The 12,022-nt window shown below is 41.1% G+C and overlaps 1 protein-coding gene across 1 annotated transcript in view; it reads left to right on the plus strand.

The window, feature by feature from the left end:
* The first annotated feature begins 748 nt into the window (after window positions 1-748).
* Window positions 749-12,022, plus strand: part of hs3st1l1 (heparan sulfate (glucosamine) 3-O-sulfotransferase 1-like1) — a 34,087-nt gene continuing 22,813 nt past the window's right edge. The window contains exon 1 of the mRNA XM_049600574.1: window positions 749-1,060. The gene's annotated coding sequence lies outside the window, so the exon portion shown is untranslated. The remainder of the gene's footprint in view (window positions 1,061-12,022) is intronic.

A 12,022-nucleotide genomic window follows, 5' to 3' on the forward strand; every position in this document is an offset into this window, starting at 1 on the left:
GTCAGAGTGATGTCAATCACCAACGGCCTCCACCATTGCAGACACCAATTCAACAAGCTGAATTGGCCAACAACAACAACAGCAGCAGCAAAAAAGCTGACGGGGGCAAAGGTATGGGACACAACGCACCATCTAGGGCAACAGACACTCACCAACGGCCCAACACTGACTGACGGCTGACCGTCTGCTTCATGTGTCAGGGCCTTTAAATTGCTTCAACGCCCCTTCAATTTCTTGTTGCACTAGAGTTTGTTATATTGCTATATTTTTTTTTACAAAACCTATAGTGGAGTCAGTGTTGATGTTCTGGTGACCTTGGAATGCTCTTTCTGCTGAAAGTGGCTCTGCAGTTTACTGTATGTCTTGATTTCTCCATGGTGTTAATATACAGTGATATAACATGTCATAGATGTTTCATGTCACTGTTTTATCTCATATGGACCTTTTATTCTTTAGGCATATGTGTACTATAGTGTATCTAATGAGTAAATCCAGTAGAATATGAAGCTGAAATAATAAATACTTATCACCTGGCCACACAGAGCCTACTCTCTGCACATGCATAATATAGCCAGTATAAGTGACAGTGTAAGTAGCCTTTCCTGCTGAAAGCAGGTGATTAGATCGGGATTATTGTGTTAAAGTATGGACTGCAGCTCTGCTAAGGCTGGGGATTGCAGAGTATCAGTGAGGAGAGCACCTTGCCCTGATCATCTGACGGCAGACGGCTCCTCCCCGCTCCCTCCAGTCTGCTACGCAAAGCAGCGGGCTTGGGCACAACTCTCCCCGCGTTTCTACACACAGGCTCGTCTGCGTGAGCCGGAGACGGAGTCGAGTTATCCGCTCTGAATAAACAAGGACTCCGTTCCCTCCTGGTGTCTGCTTTCAAATGAATCAGTGATGAGAGTGGCCGAGAGGAGAGACGGACGCTTTTCTTCCATGTGGACCGGCAGTGCGCAAAAGTGCGCTCCGCGGCTCAGCATCATCCTCATCCTCCGCTCCTGAGATCAACCCAAACCCGAGAGGCGCGCAGAGATCCTCCCAGAACCCCCCGTGCGAGGTAACCAGATTTCCTTTCCACATTCCCTCTATACTTTCCCTGTGTGAAATGCACCTGTGTGACACGGCGGCTCACACACATGCTTCTCTGCAACACTTGAACCTCCAGCGTTTGACAAAAAGGATGTTTAATGCTTTTGAATTCACGGGCGATAAATTTATCAATTATTAAGCTGGAATAAATCCAGGATCGCCCGGCAGCAAACGGAATCTCTGACATTTTGAAACATGATCATTCATTCATGTGCAATGAGTTGCCTGTTCCCTGCAGATCACATTTAAATCCTCTGTAATAGAGTATTGATCAAACTAATTAAAATGCTACATCCAATAAATTAGCTTTATAAGCCCCCCCAGAGAACAATCTAGATCCCGTGGGTTACACCATATAACATCAACTCCACATTGACACTTTTAATGCATTAAAAGTTTGGGCTAAATTGTATTAAGTTAGTGTGTTTAAATTAGATTCAAATAACAGCAAGCTCAGACATTTACAGAAGTTCTACTTTTAGTACTGGTGGATAAAAACTGGAAGGTGTCGCTGTGTATGTGATGTGAAGCTCAAGTCAAAGGGTAGACAAATGCAACTAATGGCAATTTCCAATTCTTTCCTGTTCTCGGTGGAAAGACACAATGCACTTCTCCTGTTTCTGCTATCAGACCTGTCTGGTGAAATTCCAGCAGCCATGTACTCACGTCACAGGATGCAAATTGCCACAGGCTGTGCAATTCACCTTTAATTATGAGCATGTGGGTGTTGGCTTATGTGAGCTGGTGCTTCTGGCTGCAGCATTTCTCAAAGGCATACAGCGGTGTTTGCAAATGTGTAAACTCCACAGGAGACAGGGGGTGACATCGCCCCCACCCTCACATATGTGTAAAAAATGGAAATTTGTAAAGTTTGAAAAGTTAATACTACAAATACAGAAAAATAACACGTGTTTCCATTTTTTTTTTTTACAAAACCTTTTCAAACTGTGTGCCAGGTGTGAACATAAGGATACAAATAGGATTTTGATGTGTGTGTGTGTGTGTGTGTGTGTGTGTGTGTGTTTTAGAGTTCTAACTAAACCCCTAACCCGGTTACCCCTACCCTCCACCCATGCCTAAAGATGAAGATTTCGCCCCTGGATGTTTGACTGGAATAAGTTCTCTGATGAAATTCAAATGAAACACACTGTTTCTTAGTAGCAGCTGCATCCCATGTTTAAAAGTGGGCTTTAATTGGTGGGTATTTAAAATAGTGCCATTCTTTTTAAGTCTTTAGGCAGCCCCTAGCAACCCGGCTCCAAAAAGTGAGGGTGTGGGTGTTAATATTCTCACAATTACTATATGGGTGTAGGCTGCTCATTACACTGAGAGGTGCTGTATTTAGTGTATGTTAAAGAGTAACACACTGTAGCTATTTTTAAAGAGCACTCAGCAGGCTAAGTTGTTATGAAATTTACTGGAGTAATTGCCTTTTTTACTCTCATTGTGGCACATGATGTTAAAAATCTTGAAAATTATAGATCTGTGTTAAACATATGTTATATGTGAGCAAAAGTCGTATATGCAATACACTTTTAATCAAAGGGTGGATGTGTTAAAAGTGGCAAATAAATAAATGTAACACAATGAATGCATAAAAGACAACTCCTGTAGTGAGAAATTAAACTGGATAGAATAGGGGGATACAGACTGACAGCACAGGGCAAAAGGTCAATATGAAATGAGCGTCGCCTTCATTATTTTCATACCCGACTAATCAACATGAATGGCATGACTGTTTCTCTGTAGCTTAACTGGGACAGATATTGTGTTTGCGTTTGCTTGTCCTGGAACCAAATGTGTGAGTAATTGTGAAGTTAGATAGAAAGCAGCCTGCTGGATGTTCTGTGGGATTTTCCCGAAAGTGTTTATGAGCCTGGCTGTAAAGACGATGGCGGTCCAGGGAAGTGTTATGATTTCTAAATCCCCAAAGAAAACTCAAGGTGTCTCAGTGATTTATGACTGAACAAATCTACAGGGTCAGTGGATGTTGTACTATAATGTCAGGAGAGTTTTAATGTGGGAAGGAAAGAACAGGGAGGAAGAGGAGGAGGGAAAAACTGTTTCTTGTGTACAATTTCCTGTTATTATGTTTTGTTTGATGGAGTTTATCCAGTTGGCTCCACTTGAACAAAGATGGGGGGTGGAGGAGAAGAACAACAAAAGTGCATTTTCTTTTCTTGGAAAATAATAGAGTGGGCTTGGTATTTGATGAGGGCATGTTTGATGAATTAAAGGATGGTGATTATAAAGGTGATTGCCTTGGTTTAATTTTGTTCTCTTCTCTTCCTGAGAAGTTTTGGGCTGTAAAATGTGCATAATGCAGTCTCAAGGCCTCAGTTTCTGTTTGAAGGGCCAATTATAATTCAGTTTTGTTGAGAAATCAGATCCCCTGAGTTTGTTTTGACTTGTATGCTTATATGTAGAGATGCCCAGATCGATCAGCTGCCATTCGTTATCATCCGGTATTCAGTAAAAATATAAAAATGCATTGGGAGATCAAGAATAATGCTTTCTAGTTGCAAATTATATGTGTTAGGAAGGGTATCAGTGACTAGCAAACCAGTGACTACTTGGCTTTTCTATCTGTTTTAACTCTGTAGAATTATAAGAGGTCATTTGGACAATAGCAGAACCAGTAGTCTGTGTGTAAATGCGTAAGGAGTGTGTGATAGAGAAAAAGAGAGTGATCGGAGTAGCTGAGATTTTAGGTTTTGTGGTGAAGATATCAAGTGAAAATGCAGTGCAGTTTAAAGTTTGTGCGCTAATAAATGCTGCTGCTCCTCAACACCAGCACAGTGGAGTGACGCGGTTAGCTCCGCTGTGAGTGCAGACTCCCGTCCTGTAAGAAACAAAACATCTCCCCATTCTTTTTGACCGCGGTCTGGAGGCTGAAGCTGGAAAGCGAACAGTAGGTACGCTGTTTTACTCATTTCTACAGCTAAACTCCCACTCCTGCAGCAAGAGGCAACCTCCCGCTGTCCCCACATATCATGCACTGATACGCAAAAGGAGGGGTAGAGAGATAACATTACGTATTTCAGTTGTCTTTCTTGATCCACTGCAGGCTACTACGTTGCATTACTCCTCTTTGTACTTGTCTGTTGATTAAATGGATGAAGCACACACCTGTTGTTGACAGAATAAGAAACCAATGAGACTGACTTTTGGAATTCTTTACTTCATACTGTAGAGCCGTAGAAAAAAAAAATACTAATTGTATTTCTTTGTGTAGAGCGTAGTTTACGCTGAGACCTGGTGGAGATCCCAGTCAAACTGACTGTTACTGTAATAAAACAATACCAGCTGCTATAACAAATCAAAACAACAAAAAAAGAATGGGTATTGGCTGATATGGCTAATAGACAATCGACTGCCGGTATTGTCGGAAAAAAAAGAAACAAAAAATGATTGAGGGCATCTCTACTTATTCGTCAATACTGCAATTACTGTTACTGCCACTTATATTTATGTATTTCAGGGGTCGTTCCAGCTTACACAAGCAACACATGCAATATCTGGTAGGCAGGCACCAAAAATAGCTGGTAAAATTGCTGTAACGCAAACAGACACACAGGCACACTCATGGACTCGGGGGTGGGCTGCCTCCCTTGGTGCCACAATGTTAAAAAGAAAGCAAAAAAAAAAAAAACCCAACACGTCACCGCAAAAGTGCCCTTTCAGATTCCTCTGTGGTAGATAATGAATGATGAATTGCCCCCTAGGTTGCTCTTCCCATAGAGAAAGCATGATTCGAATCCCAGAGTAAAATACAGAGTAGGCGTACTGAAGTTACAGGACTGCAGGTTACTGTAGAGTGTTGACAGTCTGGTTATTGGTCATAATAACTTTCAAACTCATGACAGAAAGACAGCTAATGCTAACTAGCCTAATTATTTTGTATAATATGAGACAAACCAATCACTGAGTATGGGGGAGCTGCCAATGATTCAGCATGTGTTTAAATAGTATGAACAAAAAGTTCCAACTTGTGGGAATCAGTGAGAATGTTAGCAAGCTAGACTGTCTAGCTCCTGTTTTTGGACTGGAAGTCAATCAGCCTGGCTTGCTAACTTCCACTGTGGGAGTGGAATGTAAATTTGATAACAAAAATTATCATTGAAAAAGTGCATGTGTAATGGTTTTGATCCTTCTGTCCTATCATGGATAACACACACATAGAACACAACGAGTTTTCTTTAATATAAGCTTTTCAGATGCCAGAGGTGTGGAGTGTGGAATCCCACAGGGAAGTTCACTTGGCCCCTTCCTTTTTTCTGCCTTGTGTAATGATCTTCATCTTGCAATTGAAAAGGCTTTGTGTCCAACACTCAGCAAAGAGTTGCAGACAGTGGGTTTTTAGCAAGAAACTTGTCTTCATATATCATATAACATACATCAAAGACAAAGAGCATCGTATTTTGTAGCCAACAGATTGGTCCTTTAGCTCTAAACCCCACATGAATTTAAAGATAAACAATATAACCATTGAGCAGGTAGAAGAAATAGATCATCTTGGTGTTATGTTTGATTGTAAACTGGACGGGGCATATAGATTCTCTTGTTGTAAAAACTGGGGAGGAAAATGTCTGTTAAAAGAGCCGCTCTGCTTTATTAACACTACACTTGACCACACAAGTACTGCAGACTCTGGTCTTATCTCGGCTGTTGCTTAATGAAATGATCAGGTGCTACAAAGAAAGATCTAGGGAAATTGCAGCTGACTCAGAAAGAAGCAGTTCATCTTGCCCATCAATACACACCATGGTCCAACATTAACAAAATGCGTGTCAGTCTCTCCTGGTTGGAGGCTGAGGAGAAGCTGGCAGCATCATGCTTTGCTTTTGTCAGAAACATTAGTGTACTGAAAATTCCAAATAGTTTATTCAACTCACATTCAGCTCTACCGCACACACCTACCCCACCAGGCATGCCACTGGAGGTCACCACGCAGTTGATAACACTAGAACACAATCAAAGCAACACACAGTACTGTACTGAGATACGTTTCTGTGAGCTGGAAGTGAGAAACACATTTTGCGTTGGGGTCAATACTTGTATCCCTACCAAGACTTAGTAGCCAGACATTTCTCCATCACCTTTTTCAGAGTGGCTGACATTGTCACTACAATGGGAATAACTGGTCCACCTTAACAGTCTACCTTAATTGAGCCTTGTAAGATTCCAATGGGAGGCTAACTTTGCTCACCATCTTTGGGACTAACCCTCTTTACTTTAATCAGCAAGTGACCATGAACTTCGACTACGCTTAACTTCATACTGCTTCGCCCTCACTGTCACTGTCACTGACTCTGTCTCTCTCTCTGCACCCTACTTAGGCGGTTTTTGGGGCAGTGGCAGTGCTCTTATAGTGCCTTTGCAGGAGGTTTAAGGGGATTTAAAGTTGTTATTTGACAGTGTGCCTGTATTAGGGGCCAATAGGGGCCCCTGTTTTCACAGTTTTTTGGGGAAGCCCCAAATGTTTTCATGGTTTGCCCCTCCTGTTGGTGCACTTTTGCTGTTGTCATGTTTTTTTATGTTTAGTGTGGACCACAGGAAGAGTAGCTGATGTTCTGCATCGGCTAATGAGGGTCCTTATAAAATCCTAAATCCTAAACCTAACAGCTCGATGAATCGTCCCAAATGATAACCACTGATAGTGTGTGTGTGCTTGTTAAAAACAGGGGAAAAAACCTACAACAGGATTGGCAGCACATCTCATATCGATGCTGGTTCTATGTCAGCACATTCAGAGCCCTGAAGCTGAAACACTTTTTCCATAATTTTGTCCAAAAAAAAAGTCTTATCCTCTTTTGAAAAAAAAAAAGCAAATTGTGCACAATAGCTGGAGTATTATTATTTTATATTTCCTGACACAAAAAACAGAGGAGAAATAAACTTTCAGTTCAACTTAAGTAACTATCTCTTCTCAGAATGAAGCAGGGCTGCTGACTATGGGACACTGTGAAGGAGTGGCTTCCTGTTGTTACTATAGCGACAGGGTTCAGGAGGACTAGGTATCATCATTTCCTGGGCACCTTGTAAAATAGAAGTTGTCAGCTGTCATGTGCTTAGTGATTGACTTTGATCCAAGCTAATGATGGCTCTGTTCGTGTCAGAGTGGCAGGACGTATTCATTACAGTCCTGGCCTGAGCAGAATATGTGTATGACTTCACAACTGAGCTGTTTGACCTCGTGGGTTTTCACTTTTTCTGGCTTCTTGATTTTGGATATTTACACCGCTATGATTAGGTTACGCGAGTACAATTACTCATCCAGCATTATGATGGTAATGTCATACAGAGGCTGATTTTTGTGTGTGTGCCTGTAGAGTTGGCTGGATCTCCTGTCTGCCTCCCCCGTGGACTGATTACTGATCAGACTAGCATTTCATATCAGCCTTGTGGGGGGAAATTGGAGGATTAGCAACAACTTCATGCTTATTCCCCTACGTATCTTCCAGGCTTCCAAATCCGGTGGAAGCCATTGTTATTTTAAGTAGCTTGGCAATTGAGCATGGAAGCAAACTCTAATTCTTCCAAGTCTTCGGAGATGCCGAGCGGCAGAAAGCTAGCGTTTTGAAGCTACCTCCCCTGCTATTCATGCTTTTTCATGATGTGAAAGTGAGCAACTGAGAGAGGGGCCGTGAAGCTGGCTGCCAGGACCTCTTCACTCCCATCCTTGCTTCATACATAATAGATAAGTCACTGTAACTTACAGTACAGGGGCATAACTAGGCTAATGCCCAGATTTGCATATTTGTGCCGAATTCCATAATTCATGAGTGTGCAGCAGGCGGCGATCCATGGTGCAAAGAGCCACCTTGGTCCATATGCTGTACGCCATATCTCAGGGGCTGATACACACCTTGTGCACCAACAGCAGAGTATTAAAAAGCAGCATTGAAGCTGTCAATGCCAGGCACTTGGGAGCTGCGTCTTCATCATCAAAAGCCTCTGAGTCTGAACTCAGCCTCTGGGAAAGCCTTATTAAAGGCAGGAAGAATCTGATGAGAGAATCACACAACAGGCTTTTCCCTGCTTAATTTACCGCCATTCTGAAATAATAGGAGTGCGGGGGATAGAGGGGGCAGCGGGAGTGGCGACACCTTCTAGTGAACACATTTCACGGGCCACCTTCTCATCAAGAGGTTCAAGAAAGCCTGACGCAGCCATCATCGCTGGGTGTTATGAAATAGACTCATCATCAGTTATTTATTCATTACCTTTGTTCTCTGCCTGCCTCACATGAGTAGGCACATGTCAGGCACATCCCTCATTATTGGTGATCGTGTATCATACGTCCTTATGGTTTTTAGATCACACCCATGTCTTGTCATATTTGTCAAATTAATAGTATCTGTCGCTTCAGAGAGATCGCGACCTCGTCATGTGCTGTGAGATTTGTTTTGATTCAGATGCTTCTGCTCCACCATATGTATCAGTTTATTTTGTGTGGGTGTGTGCACCTTTTTTTTTTTTTTTTTTTTTTGAGGCTGAGGAAGCGATAGTGATACGAGATTTCCACTGGTTTCTGATTGTGAAATATCTTACTAATCTTTCTGGTGGCCTGAGAGCAGAATACTTAAGTAACATTTTAATGAAATGATTTCACTGGATCAAGGCCTTTTCCCATTAGCGTGGAGATTTTAAGATAATCGGGGATGAAGAGGGACAGCTTTATGGATGTTTTGCATATTGAAACCAACCGCTGGTTCCTCATTAAAAAGAGATCAAGTGTTTGTCAGTCATTTGGAAAAGAACTACAGGTAGGGCGATGCTAATTCAGCTTTATTTTACGAGGCCGCTGAAGCCATTTCTCTCTTTTGTCTGCTTTGCCTTCTCTTTTACACATCAATGGTAGTAATTAAAGGAGCAGATGAATACTCATGAGAACAAAATGTCAAGCATTGGTCGCTCCTCCTGGCTCGCGCTCTTGCCACCACCAGGAGCAACATTTGACATTTTTTCTCAAGGCGAAGATCTGGGTTTGTCCAAATATAAAATTTGATCTTTAGAAACATTGATTTAGATTTATTGTGGGAAGGTCACACACCTAACAAAGGCAGCACAGACAATCTGTGCTTTGATTTCCGAGTTAAGCTCACGGGAGATGAAAATAACGACCTTGTGGTGTCCTTCAGATCAAATCTTTCAGCCCTCGTTATGCCTTTAATGAAAATTAACCATTGCTGAAGCAGTGTACAAAAATGTGTTTTACAAATAGATGCATTGCTTAAAGTTAGTAAGAATTTAACAAAGACCCCGCCCACACACATGGATAAGTGCTAGGCACAGAGTAGTCTCCACAGAAAGCTATCTGACCAGTGTTAATGATGTCTCAGTCATGCTTACTGTCGAAGGGTTTAGCAGCCGTCTCCTGAGGCTGTGCAGGGAGCTGTCCACAGTGCTGAATGAGACTGTTCATCTTGGTTTCTGGGAGGGAGAATGCCCAGACGAGCTCCTCTCTTTTTCCCATCTCATGGGGGAATACTGCTTATCTGAAACTTGAAATTGAACTTTGAAATATGCCATTCCTCTGTCTTAGATTTCCTCCTTTTTGGTTACAGTTAGAGAGCTGACACATAGCACGGTTACTGAATTATATATACATATACACATATGTGTGTCTGATCTTAAGATAGTCAGCGTTAAAACTGCACCTTAAAATCAAGGGTTTGCTCCATGTAATGATGTGTGTTATAGGATAAACCATTAAGGGTAACATTGTTAGTGACCACATTTCACACAAACGCTTCTGCTTCCTGGTACAACGAGGATAGTGCTGCTTATCACATCCCATCCTCACACTCGAGTGTCACCTTACTGAAGAGAATAAAACATGAATCTTTCCTCCCTCTGCCATTTCCAGGAACTCCGTGACCTCTTTTCCTGTTTTAGTAACTATTTTACTTTTCATAAAGTGATTCAGCAGATATCCAGGGTTACACAAAGAGTGAACAGAGACGCAGTACACTGTCATGCAGTTAAAACTAAAACCCTGGCACAAACACCACCCTACCACTATTAAAGCTGACCCGCATCAGAGAGGTGGTCATTGAAAATTATTAAGCAACTATTTTGATAATTATAATTCCTCTTAAATTATCAAGCAACTATTTTGATAATTATAATTCCTGTGAAATTATTTAGCACCTATTTTGATCATTTTAATTAATCATTTTGTGAGTAAAAATGTCAAACAAATACTGGTCCCATTTCTCAGATTTGTAGGATGTTTTCTTTGTCATATAGTATGATGGCAAATTAAATATTTTGACGTTTTGGACTGCTGGTCTCATCATGTGCTTTAGGAAATTGGGACAGGCATTGTTCAGTTTTAGGTTGCAGTCCAACAGTACTATGCGATGCAAAACTAATATACCGTCATAAATATCATACTAAATACTAAATATCAACCATGACAGTAGGGATGATATTGTTTTCACCTTGTGAGTCTGTGTGTGTATGTCAAAATGTGGTCATGCAGACGCCTATTGTAGTGAGAGGCAGTTTTGAATACTTTGCCAGGTCTGTCTGTAGACAGATTTTTGTCATCATGATAGTGTCGCAACTGTGCAAAATGAGGTACAGGTACAACTTAAGAGGTGAGTAGGTCCAACAAAGTACATGCTTTAATTTATATATATATATATATATACTTTATTAATCCCCTGAGGGGAAATTAAATTTTTTCACTCCGTTGTCAATTACACACACGCACAAACTGGACCTATATATGCACTAAGTGGAGAGGTGTCAGAGTGAGGGGGCTGCCCATGACAGACGCTCCGAGCGGTTGGGGGGTTCGGTGCCTTGCTCAGGGGCACCTCGGCAGTGCCCAGGAGGTGAACTGGTGCCTCTCCAGCTAACGTTACCAGTCCACGCTCCATATTTGGTCCGGATGGGGACTTGAACAGGTGACCCTCTGGTTCCCAACCCAAGTCCTTATGGACTGAGCTACTGCTGCCCCCCTTATGCCCGTGACCCTCATTTGTTTCTCATGGCTGGTGTGATCCCATAGCAGGATGGTCTCTAACTGTATTTAGGGCTAGGCTACATATTGGTATTATATAGATATCATGGTATGAGACTACATACTGTCTTAGACTTTGGATCCTGTAATATCCTAAGTGTCTTTCCCTGGTTTTAAAGGCTGTGTTACAGTAAGGTGATGTCATTTTCTGAACTTACCAGACTGTTCTATTACTTGCCTTTTCTCACTTAGTCATTGTATCCACATTTCTGATGATTATTTCTCAAAAATTTTATCCTGTAAATAGTTAGTAGTCAACACTACAATTCTGTAGCAATATTTGATGTTGATGTATTTGGTCAGAAATATCTAATATTTGATTTTCTCCACATCACACAGCCCTAGTTGTAAATACAACAAATACAACAATGTGTCATAGCTGTTCATTGAACGCTATGGTTATTTTTTCTGCTCAAGTAACCAGCACTGTATTAGAATACAGTATAGTGAAATCTGTTTTGTCCACTAGAGGGTTGGGGGGGATCAATACAACATAATATCACGATATTTCTGCGTGGCAATATATCGTCTCACAGTGCTATGTATGTTTTTTTATATTTATATAAATAATTAATATTACAAATACAAATTAAACTTTAGATAGCCTACTAGAATAATATAATGTGCCACTAGATACATTTTGCGGCAACAACAAAAAAAATGGCTGAATGAGATGAACAGACTGAAAACTTATTAGATAAACAGATGTTGCCAAAGTTTTCCTTTGAGGACAGATTTTACAGTTGAAAAAGTAATAAATCAACATATATCGCAATATATTTTATCGCAATACTCAGCATATTGCATAATATTTAAAATTGCATTATATCATCATTTAAGTATGTTGCTAATACTGTATTGTGGATCCTATATACAGTATGTGAAGAAGCACGA

This window comes from Epinephelus fuscoguttatus, linkage group LG16 (assembly GCF_011397635.1).
Source record: "Epinephelus fuscoguttatus linkage group LG16, E.fuscoguttatus.final_Chr_v1".
Lineage (NCBI taxonomy): Eukaryota > Metazoa > Chordata > Actinopteri > Perciformes > Serranidae > Epinephelus > Epinephelus fuscoguttatus.